Source organism: Adiantum capillus-veneris, chromosome 12, assembly GCF_014529385.1.
Source record: "Adiantum capillus-veneris isolate H3 chromosome 12, ASM1452938v2, whole genome shotgun sequence".
Lineage (NCBI taxonomy): Eukaryota > Viridiplantae > Streptophyta > Polypodiopsida > Polypodiales > Pteridaceae > Adiantum > Adiantum capillus-veneris.
Window position 1 is genome coordinate 70,740,914 of NC_140942.1, and position 20,200 is coordinate 70,761,113.

General features: G+C 41.4%; 1 protein-coding gene across 3 annotated transcripts in view; it reads right to left on the bottom strand.

Annotated features, from left to right (window-relative positions):
• The window catches only part of LOC147445914 (uncharacterized), a 109,412-nt gene that overhangs the window by 13,326 nt on the left and 75,886 nt on the right, over positions 1 to 20,200 (bottom strand). The window contains exon 4 of one of the 3 annotated variants that reach the window (XR_015189822.1): positions 8,909 to 9,046. The exons of the other annotated variants lie outside the window; for them this stretch is intronic. The gene's annotated coding sequence lies outside the window, so the exon portion shown is untranslated. The remainder of the gene's footprint in view (positions 1 to 8,908; positions 9,047 to 20,200) is intronic. 3 annotated transcript variants of the gene reach the window in all.

Below are 20,200 nucleotides of genomic sequence, written 5' to 3' on the forward strand. Positions count from 1 at the left end.
AAGTTGTCCGCTCGCAGGTGGCGTCCCGTTTTGTATATAGAGTGAATCCCCCAGGCTTCGCTCCCGGAGGTCCGCCTGCGCATGTTCTCTTCCTCTCTATCGCACTTTGTCTCTCTTTGTTCGTGTATCTCGTGATTATGCGTCTATGTGGTTGCCAGGTATGTCAATTAGTCTGTTCTATGGTTTGTAGTATGCTATTTTCGGGTGTTTTGTAGGAAACTCCACTCCTCCGTTTGTAGCAGTGGTATTAGAGCTGAGGCTACGCTCCAGCGATTGCAGATTTGGATAACCAAAAGCTAAGTGCTCTTGTTTTCTTCTGGTTTTCAAAAATTATAATTCTATGTCTTGCGATTTTAATTCGTGAGAAACCACCCAACAAATTTTTTTAGAGCTATAACCTTAAGCAAACGTTTTTTGTTTATCTTCCTCTATAGACAACATTTGTTTATCTTCCTCTATAGTTTGCTTGTGTCGGGAATGCTTTATGCAACCTGTACCTGACGTAGAGTCAATCATCAAAGTGCTAGATTGTTGTCCACAGCGACAGCAACAGTGGCAGCAGCGGTTTACTTCCGTCTGATGTGTAGCAGACGATGCCACCCTACATATTAAGTTGGACTGCACCTTAGAGGACTGTGTCAACCGGCAACAATATGCATGACAACTACTACACAAACCACCATTTCGAGTGGCCATCGCTTCTCCAATTCAATAGCCCACCACCATGCAACAGTGCCCGGTTTATCTACATGTATAAGCCCGTCTCTCTCTTAGTTCTTGCCCGCTAGCAACCATCCACTCACTCTTTTTCTCTCTACCCCTCGTGTGCTAGATGGGTGCGCACACACGCCCACTCCAACCACCCTCATGCAGAGGAGTTGCACTCTCTCTTTCTCCGCCCCTCGTTGCTGTAGTGCACTTGCACACCAATCCGCATGCCATGCAAAACTCTCTCTCTCTCTCTCTCTACGGCCGCCAACCACTCCCATGTAGTGGTTCTTTCATCCCCCGGCCCATCCTCACTTTAATCTAGTGCCTTAAACCAGCTTGGGTAACTGATTGCATGGCCGCGTCTGGTTATGTCCGATAGCTGCATGTGCTCCAAGGCCAACACCTCGATGTCAGCCCTTCTGTAGTTGGTGTGTTGCAGTATAAGGTCACGAGTCCATATTCAGCGGACCCATGCTACCGCACATTCTCCTCACACCATCAGCCCGCATTGCACCACCTCCACATCCCCTTCCCAGTACATGCGCTACCTACAGAGGCAGAAGTTGACGCAGCACTTTAGCGACTAGAGCCCCAGTCTTTTTTTTTTTCTCTGTGACTCTCTCCCCAAGCAGGACTGCGTACAGTAAATGGACTTTGACAAAGCCATCAGGAATCCGGTTTTGTCACCAGGAAGAAGGCGATCCTGCGCTTCAATTGCATTTACTCGAAGATACCATACCGAGGGGACAAGTAGACCTTTGACTTGCATCAGGATGTACGCCACAATCAGATTGCCAAGCTTCTTTGAAGCCCTCATCAGCTTGAGTGCCTCTCCACAACAAGACCATAATCTCCCCAAGGTTTGCAGAATCTCCCTTCTTGCCTTCCAGCATATGATGCGGGTGTTGACATCGATGCTGGCACTGAGCTAGTCCTTAGAATAGCTGCCATTGATCCTGGCATTGGTGGCTTTGGTGGGCTTTTTTCCGCTTGGTGATTCTAATCCTGTGGCTAGTACAGATGGTGTGGGAATAAAAATAAAGCTTTTTTCTGAGATGGGAAAACATGATACCATAGGGATAGATTTGGTTGCTATGGGTGTCAATGACTTGGGACATCTGGTGCAAAGCTGGAATTTTTTTCTTGGACTATTTTGCAGCAAGTCAACTTGATGTTGACCTGGTAGAACATGTAATCAAGGGTATTGTGGAAGGGTGTAAATAATCAGATTCTCTCCTCCTCGGTGGTAAGAGATCCCAGGCTTTTATGCAAAAGGAGAGTATGATCTTAGTGGTGTTGTGGAGGGCACAAACGTACCACCTCCCGGCACGAAGCTCGGCTTCTCCCATGTAGGCCACAAACCCTCACCACCCCATATCGGCTTTCTATCTCCTTGTCATTGTGCGAGTAGAAGCGGTACAACAACAATATGTACAATACATAGAGTACGCAGCTATTGCACAACATGTAGCAAAAGGTGCTCATATAGTCATAGTCGAAACAATTTTGCGCCCAACGATACTCCCTAGCACCACGCATCGAACACTCGGAGCTGAGCGAAGAAGCCGGACTCGAGCAGTCAAGCCAACACGTCACCAACCATCCATGATGTCAGCTATTCTCTGCATCCTTAGAATGACATGCACACACCCTCATAAACAGACCAATCTCTCTCTCTCTCTCTCTCTCTCTCTCTCTCTAGGATTTCCAACAAACTTTGTAATAATCATAGTTTGTAGCCATTGACAAGACGGTAACATCATTCAAGTGCTAACCTCCATCGCAACTTTACTTAAGCAGTATTAACGGGTTCTAACAAAGGACATTAATTTTCTAGCTACCTCACATAACTGACATAGTAATTTTGGTAAGAGATTATTGATCCTTTCACCATATCTTTTCAATCATGAGCCTCTAACCTAATATTTATGAATCTTTTCTTCATCCCAACAACCTTATGACTGATACCTTTAAGACATGTCATACTTTTAGTTATGAAAAATCCAAAATTCAAAAGTATCACCTTGATTTCTTTTGCTTGAATTTTTGTAAGTTTTAGTTAATGTTAAGCTAACCTCTGTGAACTTTACACTGCTTATTCATAAATTGATGTTATTCTGTATATATTAACATTTATGGCAACTACAATTTGGTGCTAAACTTCTTATTTTCATCATATTTAGATGACTCATTGTGAGACTTTTCATTGTTACTTATATCACATCATTTAGCATCACTATGTTTCCACAAATCTTAAGGGAATCCAAGTATCTGTCTTCACTGAAATTAACCCAATGATTTTGATGACAACCTTCATACTCTTTTCTACCTTGTTTGGTGTCTAATAATTCAAAAGAACTATAGATACCATAATTTGGACTTTGTCCCTTTCTGCGTTGATGTACACTCACCATATTGCACCGGATTATATGTTAGCTCCCTTGATTCTTACAAATCAAATATTGACACTCATCTATCATTTAATACTTGGTTTTAATTGTGTATACTAACCCTCTCACACAAGACTGGACCAACACTCTTAGATGTGCCTACTGCTCTTGTTCAAAGAGAAATTACAAGTACACTTACTCATCTTGGCTAGCTTAAGCTTATCATTTTGCTTTATAGGTATTTTAATTATCAATTTTCCCAACATAGTCTACAATTTAATAAAATATTTAATGCGTGGATTCCTATTGCAAACTTATTTCCTTATTTATAGTATTTTCAATCCTCTCATCATGTCATATATCGTCTTCAGCAAGGCAAATCCTCCATGTGTAATTAAACTCACTATTTAGTCTTGAATCTCTTATATACTCAGATTGATTTCTAGCTTACATGACACTACTACTCTCTTTTAGCACTTTTTTGTTGTATACTAATTTCCATCTCACACCAGGGCATATTGTTTTTCCACCTACGTTGGTACAATCTAACACATACTTTGGTGCATGTTACTAAATGCACATCTCTTTACCCTGTATACAAAGGTTGTTTGTGAGACCACCCTGATTCAACTTGAGTTTCCTTCCATTATAGCTCGCCACACACACACACACAAGTACGTACATTTTCAGATACAAAATATCCTCCAGCTCATGGATTCCAATGGTATTGCAATAAGGAATTTTCATTGAGATGATTTGTCATTAAGCTATGCAGTTACTTATATGAGTTAAGGTGCTGTGGGATAGTAAACAACACTTTGTAAGTATCCTCCTACTCAAACATGCCCCAAATTGGTCTCACACATGTGATAAATGTTATATTTTTTATGTATGCCTAGCTTAGTCCATTGATCACGGACACACAAATTCGCCGATTTAGGTAATGTGTAGATACTCATCTTGGTGCAGATCCGCCGATTTAGGCAGCACATTGATACATTACAGATTCATGATTTTTAAACAATATCAAATGCAGATTTGCCGATTTAAGCAGCACATATTATTGGTGTAGATTCGTCGATTTAGGCAACACCAGTTACGAAATCATGCTGCAGTGGCTGGCCACCACTGTAACTGGTATGATTTTGTTACCCGGGTATAGAAAATGAAGGATACTTGGATTTGGATTTGAAATTGGATTTGTAATTGGTATATGATGTTTTCTGTCATGACAGTATTTATAGAAGTGAACTTGAGATTGATAAGAATTGATTTATACAATAATGAGTGTGACCAATGATATCCTGCTTTATCAGGATATGACATATACTACTTATTCTAGTGGTATGGGACACTAGAATAGGTAGTATGTGGATGACGGGGGCAGGCATAAGCAATATTGTCTAATTTTATGTATTTTTCTTTTATTATTTGATACAGATTTCTAATCATTGTTTTTGACAAGTATTGTTTGCAGATTTTTTTCTTCGCAACTGAGGACAATTGCTTTCCAACGGAGAGGTATGTTATAGAATTGATATTTTATTATTTATTGCAGCTGACAGGTGGAAAAGACTAGACCAAGCTAAGCCTATACGAATGGAAATATATATATTGTATATTTTATTATTCAAGTGCTCTTTTATGAGCTTTGGCCATTTATGACTGGCCGGCCAGTTTGTAACCAATTTGACCATTTAAGAAATCTATAAAACAAATACGTGCAAGAGGGAAATGGTCACTCTTGCACGGGGGGAGATTGCACCCAGTGTCTGCGTTGCTCTTTTCATCTCTCCTCTCTTCTCTCTCACTGTGCCAGCAGTAGCACTCCGCTCTGGGAGGTGCGCCTGCGCATGTTCTCTTCCTCTCTCTCGCACTCTGTCTCTTTTTGTTCGTGTATCTCGCGATTATGCATCTATGTGGTTGCCAGGTATGTTGATTAGTATGTTCTATGGTTTGTAGTATGCTATCTTTGGGTGTTTTGCAGGGAATTCCACGCCTCCGTTTGTAGCAGATTTGGGCCATCTCGTCTCATGGCACAATGAATCTCTAATTTCACTTCTCTTAAGAAGAGAGAGTGGAGAGTTTCTTGACTAATCGAGACCACCCATGCTTGATTGGCAACCTGAGCCAGCCTCCACTTTCCACCCCACAATCACACTTTTTACCACACTATTTAACATATACAAACAGTGTTCCTTAATTGATTCCAAACACAGATTCTTTTATACAGCCCACAATTCAAACAAGTCCTAATGAAAATAGCCCTATTATTCAACAAAAATAACTTTTCAATTTCTCATGAGTTGCCGCTACCCGCGGACTTTCTCTGTCTAACCAACAGAGCCTTTGCAAAGGATTGATTCGCTAACCGTGAATTACGCAACCTTCCCATCCCGCTAACCGCGAGGCATCCCGCTAACGACGAGGAATAAAAGAGAGCCAATAACCTCAACTTAATCTCCGCTAACCGCGGAATCATCTCGCTACCCGCGAGGAACAAAATATATTCTTTCAACAATTCTTCTCTTTAAATGATTTTTCAAACATGATCAACCAATTCTTCATATCAATCAGTAACAACTTATCAAACAATAAAGTAATAACCATTCAACAAACAGTGACAGTTTATCAAACAGTTCTTTCTCTAATCTGTGAAAATATATGCTTGTCTCTTGTGATAGAATCACGTTTCTCGGACAGTTTAAGGGGTTGCCTATACTTAGCTTCCCAAGTCAAACATGAATAGCAATGCAGAATTATAAATTTGTCTTACCGGATTTGGAGCCCGTGCGGCTATCTCCTGTACTGGAGGTTGGACGGCTTCAACTTCTTCTTCGGTTGATGGTTTTGCATGAGATACGTTCGGAGTAGACACCTTCCTTCCCACCTTCCTTGGTGGTGCAACGGCATGGGCGTCCTTAGAACTTCGCGTTACACGCTTCGGAGCCATAGCTTCGGAATAGAGAAAAGAAAAGCGCATTGTTGGAGAGAGAGAGAGTGTGTGTTCACAAACCGGGAGACGGCACATCGACGATTGGAGATGGAGATGGCTTGAAGGTGAGAGGTTAAGGGAGAGAGGCTTCCTCCGGTGCGTCATTGCCAGAGATCTTCCGCTTCTGTAGATGTGTGTGTTCAAAGTGAGAGGAGGAGGGTCCTTTATATAGGCCCTTGGGGGGTGTTAAGAATACTGAGAGGTTTCAAGAATAGGAGAAGGAAAAGCTCGCGCATCCTCGTGGCTCTATTTTTTTTTTTTTGTGACGTTCGTGAATCCTATGTACGATTTTTAAAAAGCTCTATACTTACAAGTTCCCATTCTATCTTGAGATAGAGAACGAAAGAAGTATCTTAATTTTGACTCACCTCTTATTCTTTCCTAAACATACTATCTCTAAGCTTTTTCTTCACACATAGATTAGGTTCCCACATAAACCTATTGTTCCACATAAAGAAAGATCATAAATAAATAGATTCTGAATCCGATTTTCAATCTGATTGCTCTGATAAACTCATGATGACTCACAAAATTGAGAATCTCAATTACTTTGCAAAATAACTAAAATGACTTATATGGATAAATGTTGGCTACATTACAATCTCCCCAACTTAGGGATTCGAGATGTCCTCATCTCGAGGAAAAGTGAAGATACTTCTACTCTAATTACTAGCGACCATCATTATGTCAAAAAGGGTGATGTATTTAGTCTGCTTCACTTTCTACTACTGCTCCATTAGTCAGTTGTGGAGAAGAGTTCCGATAATGTACCAACTGTCCACATTCAAAGCATCGAACATTCAAGCGTCGAGAATCTTGTGCAGTAGTGGCATAAACCCTTTGTGGTTGTCTATCATTGAATCTTTGATTCTGTTCGATTCTTCTTATAATCCCTTGTTCCTTCATTAAAGGTTTAGCTCGTAGTAAGGCATCTTGTACAGTGGTAGGCTTCAGGGCTTCCAATTGCGAGCTAATTGGTTCTCTTAAACCTTGGCAAAAGCGAGCTATCTGTTGCTCTATGGTCATTGATGGTGTGTAACGTATAATCCTTACAAAATTTGAGTAGTACTCTTCCAAGGATAAATTGTATTGTTTTAAGCTCAAGAACTCATTCATCTTTATCGCTTTATGGACAAGAGGTAAGTATCTTTCCTTCACCGCTTGTTTGATCTCCCACCAACTTTGAGAGTTCTCCAACACTCCCATGTCACGAAAATGTTGTTTCCACCATAATTTTGCTTCCCCTGAAAGACAAAACATCCCTAACATTGCTTGATTTGCAGGTGTGGTCCTTGTAGCAGAGAAGTAATCATCCATAGCTTCAATCCATACTTCTACATCTTTTTCAATATCATCACCCTTTCCTTTAAAAGAAGGTGGTTGCATTTGTTTCAACAATAACTTCTTCTCCTGAATATCCATATAGATAGTATCGTTACGAGGTTTTTCCAACGTAGAAGTGATTTGAGGATTCCCCTGAGTGTACATCAATGTTTATAATAACTCAAATCAATAGGGTACTTTCCAAACTTAGACTTATCCAGTCCACTAAAAGCTTAATCATATGACTTAATCAATCATTACTTATCCTATTAACTAAAACTCAATCACATGACCTAACCAATCTTGACTTAACCAATCCATCAAAACTTAGTCATATGACTTAACCAATCATGACTTATCCAATCCGTCAAAACTCAATCATATGACTTAAGCAGTCATGATTATCTCTATCACATGACTTAACCAATCATGGGTCATCCAATCATATGACTTAACAAGTCATGGCTCATTGAATCCACACAAAAAACTCACTTACATGACTTAACTAGTCAAACAATTTCTTCGTAGAAAACAACTCAATCTTCTAATCATAAAGTCATCAAAATGTCATATAGGGGTCTACAAAAGATCTCTCCATGAAAAAACATAATAGAGGTTTCAACCATAATTATGGTACACGTCAATCGGCATAACGTAATATCTCTACGAGTCCGATAATGGGTATAGAAAACCATACACATGATGAATCTTGAAGTAGCCAACTAAATATTTTTAACCTAAGCTCTGTACCAATTGTGAGGTCCCCAACCTCGAGAAGATTGGGACGACTTTGATAGGTGGCCTTCCTTTATTCTCCTTTTCCATTGACGACACCCTACTCTGTTCCACAAAGTAGAGATACGAGCAACAAAAGAGAGGAAGTCCTCTATCCATCGTTTACGTGGTTATAAGGGTCATACGTCACAAGCCAAGTCGATAAATCTAGGATTCTAATAAAGCTGTCTCCTAATATAAAGATGAAATCCCATTGACATATTTATAATCCATAAACAACGCCTTTTTCTCCACGTTTAAGAGGCACGGCCGCCATCCATAAACAATAAATATGATATGAGACTTAGTATAAACTAAATAGTAATCTTGTGTCACGTTGATTTGGGCCATCTCGTCTCATGGCACAATGAGTCTCTAATTTCACTTCTCTTAAGAAGAGGAAGTGGAGAGTTTCTCGACTAATCGAGACCACCCATCATTGACTGGCAACCTGAACCAGCCCGCACTTTCCACCCCACACTCACACTTTTTACCACACTGTTTAACATATACAAACAATGTTCCTTAATTAATTCCAAACACAGGTTCTTTTATATAGCCCTTTAAACAATACCAAAACAATTCAAACAAGGACTAATGAAAACAGCCCTATTATTTAACAAAAATAACTTTTTCAATTTCTCATAAGTTGCCGCTACCCGCGGACTTTCTCTATCTAACCAACAGAGCCTTTGCAAAGGATTTATTCACTAACCGTAAATTGTGCAACCTTCCCATCTCGCTAACCGCGAGGAATCTTGCTAACCGCCAGGCATCCTGCTACCCGCGAGGCATCCCGCTAACCCCGAGGCATCTTGCTAACCACCAGGCATCTCGTTATCCACAAGGCATCCTGCTAACCACGAGGAATAAAAGAGAGTTGATAACCTCAACTTAATCTCCGCTAACCGCGGAATCATCTCGCTACCCGCGAGGAACAAAATAGATTCTTTCAACAATTCTTCTCTTTATATGATTTTTCAAACATGATCAACCAATTCTTCATATCAATCAGTAACAGCCTATCAAACAATAAAGCAATAACGATTCAACAAACAGTGACAGTTTATCAAACAGTTCTTTCCCTAATCTATGAAAACATATGCTTGTCTCTTGGGATAGAATCACGTTTCTCGGATAGTTTAAGGGATTGCCTATACTTAGCTTTCCAAGTCAAACATGAATAGCAATGCAGAATTTTAAATTTGTCTTACTGGATTTGGAGCGCGTGCGGCTATCTCCTATGCTGGAGGTTGGACGGCTTCAACTTCTTCTCGATTGATGGTTTCGCATGAGATACGTTCGGCGTAGACACCTTCCTTCCCACCTTCCTTGGTGGTGCAACGGCATAGGCGTCCTTAGAACTTCGCGTTACACGCTTCGGAGCCATAGCTTCGGAATAGAGAAAAGAAAAGCACGTTGTTGGAGAGAGAGAGAGAGAGTGTGTTCAGAGACCGGGAGATGGCAAGGTGACCATTGAAGATGGAGATAGCTTGAAGGTGAGAGGTTAAGGGAGAGAGGCTTCCTCCGGTGCGTCGTTGCAAGAGAGCTTCCGCTTTTGTAGATGTGTGTGTTCAAAGTGAGAGGAGGAGGGTCCTTTATATAGACCCTAGGGGGGTGCTAAGAATACTGAGAGGTTTCAAGAATAGAAGAGGGAAAAGCTCGTGTATCCTCGCGGCTCTAAATTTTTTAATTTCTTTTTTTGGTGATGTTCGCGAATCCTTTGCGCGATTTTTCAAAAGCTCTATACGTACAAGTTCCCATTCTATCTTAAGAGAGAGAAAGAAAGAAGTATCTTAATTTTGACTCATCTCTTTTTCTTTCCTAAAAATACTATCTCTAAGCTTTTTCTTCACACATAGATTATGTTCCCACATAAACCTATTGTTCCACATAAAGAAAGATCATAAATAAATAGATTTTGAATCCGATTTTCAATCCGATTGCTTTGATAAACTCATGATGACTCACAAAATTGAGAATCTCAATTACTTTGCAAAATAACTAAAATGACTTATATGGATAAATGTTGTTTACATTACAGTCTCCGTAATCCAAAAGGAGACAACAACATCCTTCATATGTCCTATTAAACGGCCTGTAGTCTAGCAACCTATCTGACATATGAAGATAGGAAGCCTATCCTCATTCTCACTAGACAAATGTAGCTTAGTTTGTAGAAAAGTTTGTCGATTAAGACCAAGATATCTTGCTACTTAAGAGAAGTTTATATCCTCGGGGGCTCCATCCCTTGAATTTATCAACATTAGGATTGTGAAGCTCTTGACAGACATCTCATCTGTTGATTGAGACTGCTTAATCTAAGTTACAATGTGCCTCACATTTGCAAGTACTCTGGATCTAATTTAACTTAATGCATCCTATAGCCTACCGATACAAGGTTGGAGCATGAGTTTTTAGAGAACTTTTCTTTGGCTTGCTATGTCCAAACCTCACGCCTGCCTCTGAAAGCAAGCAACAATAGTTTTGCATATCTTCAGCACTGTGGTCTCATCTGCTTCAACATTCTTTATCGACCTGTAATTTTTATGTTGGTTCTCTTACCCAGTGCTCTCTTTTCTTGGAAGCCCAATATGAACGTAAATGTTCTCTAGCTTCCATGCTAGCAATTTGTATGTTTCAATTTTAAATTTCATTGGGAGATTCTCACACGGTTGTGAATGCATGTCCATTATCTCTTGTTGAATTCATACGGGTCCATTGAAACCTGCAACCAACAACCATCTATTTTTAGACTTAAATATACAGAATGTAAGAGAGAGAGAGAGAGAGAGAGAGAGAGAGAGAGAGAGAATGTAGTAAATTATGAAATTCAAGTTCTTGTAAGACATAAGCACAAAGAGAGAGAGAGAGAGAGAGAGAGAGAGAGAGAGAAAGAGAGAGAGATAGATAGATAGATTCTATTATCGTCCTCGAAGGCCAAATATGACCTATGGGACCAAAGTTACATGTGATGTAGTTTGTGTATGGCTAATGGGTGACTCTCGATGCTCCAAAATTGTGGTGATGAGAGTCGCAATGGAGAGCCCACACTTTGGTTGGGAGAGAAAAGTGTGTAGGTCTAAGTTATGGTTGAAAATGTGAGAGAAGCAAGTTCGGATGTGACCAAAAGCTGAGCACTCTAGTAGTGTGGGGTACTCAGACTCTTGAACTTGCATTGAGCATAATGTGCACAGTCAATTTGACTCTTCTCCATTGCCCCAATGCCCTATCTCGCATCGAAGGAATTTTTTTTGAAATTTCTCTTTCCATGCGCAATTGACAAATCACCTTCTCATAGATTCGAAAAACCACAACCATAAACTCACTTGGGACTTGGAGTTCTTCCATCCTTCTTCACAAATTGTTACGTGGAATCATATCAAAGGCTTTCTTAAAGTCCACAAAGCAACAATACAATCACTTACCTTCCAACCGACTTTCCTCCATGAGAACATGAAGAGTAACAAGATGATCAATGGTGCTATGGCATCGACAAAAACCCACTTGTCCCTTTGTGTGCTTGTCATTATCTTCAGCCCAATCGCTCAATTTCATCTCCATTATGCACCCAAACAACTTTGCCATAAGAGACCCAATCATTATAGTCCAGTAGTTATTTACATTCTTTACATCCCCTCCTTTGTGCAAAGGATTAACCCAATTAGTACTCCAATCATAAGGCATACCATGTTGAAGTGCAAGGTTGAACATATCACACATCCATTCATGGGTAAAATCTCCCGTCCATTTGATCATCTTCGGCTTGATACCTTGAAGATCTCCTGCTTTGCGAGTGGCCAACTTTTCAAGCCCACCGCATACATCCTCAATAGTAAAAAAAGAGGGCATACATGGGACTAAACCATAAAATGGCATTTTTTTCAGCATTTGCTTGCTCATATAATTTCCTACAATGTGTGTACATATCCACAAGACTTAAGTTACCAAAATTCTCAACCCGCTTACCCCTCAAGTTTTTCCAAAATCTTCCACATGCATGTGCCTTTTCTTGGACTTGAAAAAGTTGTTGCTTTACTTCCCATCTTCTTCTCTTCTTTTGAATCAATGCCTTGTATGTATGCAAATGACTTTGATAGTTGCCTTTGTCCATAGTTGCATCAAGCTTTATCAAGGACTTTCGAGCATCTTGACATTCTTTATCAAACCACCTTTTGCGTGATCTATCTTTGTTGATACCATGGAGATGCTTTATAGCAAAGCATTCTTCCGCACAAGAACAAATAAGTTTCTTAAAAGCTTTCCATTTAGTTTTCAATGGTGCATCATATTGAAGCTTCTTCATCCATAATTTTTGCTCAACCATTTCAATGTATATTGGTGCCCGTTTGAAATCCATACATAGTGATAATTTCTCTTTCCTTTGGTTGAGATTATCATGCTTAGTTGCTTCTCCACATGAAAGGTCAATACATAAGGTGCGATGGTCCGATTCCGGGTCCATTGGTCAAACGTAAAACTCTTTATGCGATACATGATGGCTTCGGAGAGTAGCATATAGTCAATCACACTATCTCCATTATGTCTTCTACATGTAAATCCATTGGTTCCACTCCACAAAGATACACCATTGGCAATGAGCATACCCGTGCTATTACACATGTGTAAAAGTAGCTTTCCATAGTGATCCGGCTCTTTCTCATCCATTGAAGAACGATCATACAAGTGAACTTCCTCCAACTCCCTTGAAATGTATGGCATATATATCAAATTGTTGAGTATCATGTTGCAATGTTTTTGTGCGAGCATTCATATCCCCAAATACAATAACATCACCTTCACCTTTGAAATAAGCAATGTCCTCTTATAAATCAAAAAATGATTGATCTCTATCCATGCAAGCATAAAAGGGAGAATCATGATGAGGAATGTAGCAACCGGCTACAAAAATGGGTGCTCTTTTTGGTCTCATAATTTTCAGTCATACATAACTTTTGTACTTGTTATCTTTCACAATTGATACAAAATCTTCCAATCCTTTCTTAACCATACATGCTACCCCTCCTTGTCCTCTTTGTTTCTTAAGATTCTTTGACCACATCAATGAATGTACATTGTAATTCTCCAAGCCGTTAATCCTTTGTGTATCATGCTCCCAAGTTTCAAAAAAGAAGTATAACATCAGCTTTGCTTGTTAGTTCATTAATGCCAAACCCCGCATTCCATGGGTATCCATTAAAATTCCAAAATCATATTTTCAATTGTAACTCGGTCTCAAGGTCACGCATCCCTATTTTCTCGAGGGACTTGCCTCCTCCTTGGGCACATTTTCTTCATGAGAGATCTCCTTGTTTTTCTTATTCTTTTCCTCATATGCCTTGCAACGCATATTTTGTTGCTTAATAGTGCAATATGCACATACAAAACATTTTGTATCCCTAAAATAGATTCAACTATTATCAAGAATAATCTTTTGCTTGGTCTCATCTGGCATGGTGCATACAATTGGCCGTTCTTTCGAGCGAGGAGCTCCTTGGTTCCCCGCTCTATGTGCTCCATAGACCATAACTCCGGACATGCCAAAGTGGGTTTTGAAGAAATCTTCAATAATAATGGCAAGAGAAGGAGGTGTCTCTAGCTTCTCTTCAAGAATTCCACAAATAACAATGTTCTTGGAACGACGCTCCCATTCCTTCAACTCCTCCACATCCACATTCTCAACATTCTTTGTTTGAGCCATATCTTGCATGAGTGAGGAATTAGAAACCACATTGCTACCACATACATCAGCCCAAGACTTGTTTGTGCATACATTTTTCATGTCACATACATCCCGGCTCATGGTGTCAAATTTCTCCTCTTTCAATACATGGTCATGCTCTACTTTTCTCATCCGCTCTTTCAAAACATTCAAGTCCACAAGAGAGCGTTTACATTCCTTGATTTCCTCTTCAAGTTGCATCAAATGTGTTTTTTGCATCTCAAGTGTCCTCTTGAGATTCTCATTCTCAACCACAAGTACCCTTAGTGTGCCATTCGCCATTGCAAATGCTCGTAAGTCTTCACCTTGTTTGTTTACGGTCTCTTGCAATGATACCAAGTATGCCATGATCATGGTTTTCAATGTCATTGGTTGGGTGGTTGTGTTGCTATCTCCACACTTAGGAGATCTTGGATCATTTTTCACAATGATTGTGGACCTTTTTGAAGAAGAAGAACCCTTGCGAGTGCCGGAAGACATTGTATGTAAAATAAGAGATGAGAGTCAATTTCCTTGAACCCGTTCACTTCGAAAATGTTGTTACAAAAACACCTTCCATCACTCTGAAAATTTATGTCTTTACATTAATGTGTAGAGCGCTTTGTGCTTTTTGATCGAGGCTATAGATCTCCCAAATTGGAGTTCGGATGAAGAAGTTATGATCAAAAGAGTGAGCTGCTGTCTACTAGGTCAAAAAACGGTTGCGTTTTTTGTTATAGAGAGAGAGAGAGAGAGAGAGAGAGAGAGAGAGAGAGAGAGAGAGAGAGATTATTATCTTCCTTGGAGGTCAAATATGGCCTATGGGATGGGACCAAAGTTGCATGTGATGAAGTATGTGTGTGGCTAATGAGTGATTCTTGATGCTCCAAAATTGTGGTGATGAGAGTGGCATGGGAGCCCACATTGTGGTGCTCTGTGTGTGTGTGTGTGTGTGTGTGTGTGTGTGTGTGTGTGTGTGAGAGAGAGAGAGAGAGAGAGAGAGAGAGAGAGAGAGAGAGAGAGAGAGCCGTTACACCACTCCAAGCTTGAAGCACCACGCTTCTAGTAGCTGCAGCCTGCTGTGTATTGTAAAATGGTTGTTTGTGCTGCTCTCATGCCATGGTAGCCTCTTATGTATGTTGGCAAACTGATGGTGAAAGGCTCCTGCGGCTCTCAAGCCATGGAACTACAAGAAAAAAGGGAAAAAATGCTCATGATATGAAGTCATTAGAACCACATGAGGGGGTGACAGGTCTAGAACCCTCTATGGAGGTTACAAAAAAAGATATTGTAATGGAAATTTCCTCAGGTCTAGAACCCTCTATGGAGGTTACAAAAAAAGATATTGTAATGGAAATTTCCTAAAATGTACTATGCTATTTAAAATATACTTTGCTATTGGAGCTTCCAAGTCAACCGCAACTTATGTCAAGGACCATAGCTTTTTGTACATGTAGCTATTGGACCCTAAGACTAAACAAAAATGTGGAGAACCAAAAGAATAGAAAGTAGTACACTTAATGAGAAGATGGATCTCTCACGTAGCTACATTTGAAAGCCATTCCCACATTCACCATTGCTGCATAATGAGTCACAACAAAGCACTACATACCTCCAAGAGCAACATGAGTGGGAAAAAGAAAAGGGCTCATCTAATCTATAGACATAAGTAACATATATGCAAGCACACATGTAGCATTAGTGGGTTCATAGACAACAACTAACATTTTCTTTCAAAGTGTGATAACCCCTCGTGGTTATGTCGCTCTTGCTCCTTTTACTAATTTTTTGTTTTTGGTATGTTTGAGTATAAGAATATACATACACATTCCCTGAAAGCCGAAAGTTATGCGGTCAAGGAGGGAAGGTCAAGAGGGAAGCAACCAAATGAAGCATGTGTGAGTAAGGAACCCCCACCTTCCTTGGGTAGATCATACTTTTTGAAATGAACTCTTCACTCGTTGAAATCAATTGGTCCAATTGTAACAAGTAGTGACTTGGGCAAAGATGTTTTAATGACCCTAGGTGCAACAGAACGTTGCAAGGGAAGTAAGGTACTCTCCCATGAACAAACATGAAATATTGATCGGATGATGAATTTACAGTAGGCAATGTGTGTTTTTCTATGTTTGTAGAAGAAAGTAAAGTGGTAGAGAGTGACGTTGTAGAAGCTTTGACATCAATTGATGAGAAAACGAGGAACTAGAGGCTTCAATTGACTTTCCTTTTCTTTGAGCTTGATGGAAGAAAATGATTGCTTTTGGATAACGGCATTAACTTGGGGTCTTGTGTCACATGATCCACAATGTTTACTTTACCTCATTCATTTTTATATTGGAAATGTAGGAGTTGATTGGAGGTCTCTCACAAGTCATGGAGAATAAATCAACCTATGTTAAGGCACCTATATTTGACAATTTTTGTCATAGTAACCTTGGGCTTCTTGCAATGCTTTAGGTATCCAATGCGAAGTAACCTTAAGATTGTGAGTCTGGTTGCGCTTTTTATGAGGCTTCTTTTTTGAACTAGATGGAGAAGTAGAAGAAGTAGTCAATGAAGACTTGGAAACCCATTCATACTTAGCTTGTTTTATAGTAGGTTCAACCCTTGGGGCAACACTTGTTGTGTCATACATGGAGGTTGAAGCCTATAGTTATCGATATCAATGGATTTTGTTTTAACCTCTTGCAAGTGTGGAGTGTTGATTTTTTGCATAGTCATAAGGACTTATGTCTTGGGATTTGTCCCTTGAGCGGTGTCATGCCGTGGCACATCCATAATTTGAAATGATGTGTGATCTTAGTTAGCATGGATTTATATGCATGGGACCAAGTGCCAAAGGGTACCTTATGTACATATGCTTCTACGTGGTAGCCATTACATGAACATATCTGACTAGGGAGTTGGAGCCCTGGGTGTGGAGCCTTTGATTCTAAATGCTTCTAGAATATGCATAATATGGGTTTAGAATATAGCAAGTGTGTTTGGATCTTTGCAGTGTACATACATCACCTACAAGCTCTATGTGAACAAAAACTACCAAAAATAGAAACGGACGGATGCCGTTGGTGCAACTAAAGTTGGTCCGAGCTAGGAGATGGTCAATGCCAGGCAGAGATAACATGTGAGTGCAGTGCAGAAGGCTAGGGCAGGTACCAAGGCCCTAGGCAGCCCAAGGATAGCGGAGGTGTATGTTCAAAGCGGTTTTTTAGGCCAAAGGTGTGCTGCAAAGAGCTAAGCAGGTTGGTGGCCTTCTGTGCTTGAGATGTGGGTTTTACGTGCTAGAATGTGCTGTTCAGTGTGCTTTCTAAGCCGGTCTAGACGGCTCGTCAAACGGAGCCCCGGTGTGCAAGAGATTACAGTTTAAAGTTAAAAGGTGTTGCAGATCCCCGACGGACAGGGCAGCTGGGGACAGGTGGCCCAGGCTGATGACAGTATATACATGTGTAGTGCTCGAGTTGTGGAGCATGCCTGTCTTCTCGGATTGCAAATCGGAGCTCTGGATAGCAAGATATGGTCAGTTGAAGATTTTCTGGGAGCCAGGTTTGTGCTCATTTGACTGCACGGGGAAATGTGCCATCTGGCGTTTTTTTTTGCCTCACCAAGGTTCTCAGTGGAAGAATGAGTCATGTGGAGCTAGCACGAATTGACGACGCGTCAATCGGATGCTTGGTTGGCCAGATACAGGAAGATGAAGTCGGAAGCCTTGGACAGTGAAAGGTTGGCAGATGATTTTTTTTGGGTTTCTGTGGCCTTGGATAGCGGACCCAGGGAGGTTGAAATTTGACGAGCACGGGGGGAATTGAAGCCGACAACCTAGACAATCGGATGGAGTTTGTGCTCAGGTCACGGGCCTTTTCAGTGGAAAATGGCAGGATGATAAAGTGGCCCATAGAATCAATGGGAATGAGCATTTTTTTACAAATCCTTGGAGGCCATTCACAGTGAGATGGACCTAGGCATTGCCATGTGGCGGGGTACAAACCCCACATGCGGAGAGAGAAGCCAGAGGCGCGCAGTATAAAGGCCAGGCCGTTGGGCCCTTTGAGGTTGTGTGATGGAGTGTGGGGAGCGAGAGCTCCGCAAGCTCTTGGATATGGCGCAGGCGGCAGTGTCCGTTCTCGACGCTGCGTGTGGCGTTCGGCGGTGCTGCATTGGTGCGCCCGCGCGGTTTTGGAGGAATGCCGGCGCAGTAGCGCGCCCGTGCGGCAGCGAGGTCCGGTCGCGACAGAGATGACGTGGCAAGCCCGATAGGGGGCAACTCCCGCGCCCCTTGTTGGGGCCCCGATGTTTTAAAGGAGAGAGAGGGAGCAATAGCGACATCGCTATTGCCTCCCCCCCTCAGGTAAGGGGAAGGTCCCACAACAGGGTAGGCGAGCTAGAGAGAGAGAGAGAGAGAGAGTCCGAGCTCGAAGGCGGCAAAGACCAAAGGAGCAACGCCAAATGGACCAAGCTAGGGAATGTCTGGACAAAGTGGAAGCCAAGGTCAAAAGAGGAGTCGGATAGAGGAAAGGGAGAGTCAAAGTAAAAAATGGAGCAGTGTAGGGTTGAGGCCATAAGGGGTAAAAGATAAAAAATAAAAAATGAAGAGCCTAAGGGGCAATAGCAACGTGGCTAATGCCCCCCCCCCCCCCCCCCCCCAAAGAGCAAAAGAGAGAAAGAGAGCAGATGAAGAAAGGCGGTGCCCCCTTCCCAAGAGATACCAAAAAAAGGTGCCACATGGACCAATTAGAGGACAATTTCCCAAATTGAACCCCCCACCCTATAAAAGTAAAAAAATGATCAAATTAGGGGCTTCTTCTTAGCTTTTTCTTGGCTTATGGAGCCCATTGGAAGCCTGCAAAGTGGAGCTCTTGGACAGAGGAGTGTGCCTGTCAAAGCCCTTTGCATTTTTCTTGTGTAAATGGCTATGGTGATGGCGATGTGAGTTTGTGTAAGTGTTTGGTGAGTGCAATTGAGTCGTTGTTGCCTCCCTTGCTGTGGTTTCCCCTTCCCCCCTTCTCTTTCTCCTGCTTTCATGATTCTCTCCAGTGCCGGCTATGTGGAAGTGTGTGCCGCCCCGGACCGATGGTGTTTTGAGTGAGAGAGTGAGATTGAGTGGTTGTGTGCGTGTGTAAGGGTGGAGACAGGCCATGGCAACAGGTGTGCATCGTGTGGTGGTTTTGTGGAGTGTGTGAGCAGTGGCAATCGAGCAGGCGGTGGTCTGTGAAGGAGTACGAGCGGAAGTGCGACGCGAGAGAGAGTGCGAGAAGAAGAGCACGACGATATGGTGAACTCGCTCGACTGTAGTGTGTAGAGCATATTGAGTTCTTATTAGGTTTTTACAAAAGAATATGTGTACATACTTGGCGGCCCGCCCACTTACCTGGGCGACCACATTGGGCTTTATACCCCAACAACCTCCCACTTAAAGTCCAATGTGGTACTTTAAGTGTGAGAGAAGCTACTATACAAGCTTATATACAAGAGATGTACAGAAGTGATGTACTACCCTACACCTAACTGCTTGCGAAAGTGCGCAAAGCTCTCTGAGGGAAGTCCTTTTGTAAGTAGATCAGCAGGATTTTCTGTGGTGTGAACTTTGACAAGCTGAAGTTGCTTATTCTCGAGCATTTCCCTGATGAAATGATACTTCACATCCACATGCTTTTTCTTTGAGTGATAAACTGGATTGCGAGCCAATTGTATAGCACTTTGACTATCACAATATAACACAGGCATCTCTTCTTTGATTCCCAAATCTGTTACTAGTCGATTAAGCCAAATTGATTCTTTGCATGCCTCTGATGCTGCAACATATTCAGCCTCTGTAGTAGACTGAGTAACACAATCTTGTAATCTAGAACGCCATGATACTGCTCCACCAGCCAATGTAAAGACATACCCTGACGTAGACCTTCGGTTGTCTAAGTCACCTGCATAATCTGAGTCTGTAAAACCCTTTACACTTAGCTCCTGACTCCCATAGCATATACGCATACTCTTTGTAGCTTTCAGGTATCTCAATATTCCTTTCACTGCCTCCCAATGTTTCTTGCCTGGGTTTGACATGTATGGACTTACTACTCCCACTGCAAATGCACTGTCTGGGCGGGTAGCAATCATTGCATACATCAAACTACCCACTGCAGACGCATATGGAATCTTATCCATTTCAGCCTGTTCTTCCTCAGACAGAGGACACTCTTGTTTGCTAAGTTTCACATATGGTGGCAATGGAACACTCAGTGCCTTTCCCTTCTCCATATTGAAACGTTGCAAAACCTTGTCAATATACTCTGTTTGAGATAACCAAATCAACTTCTT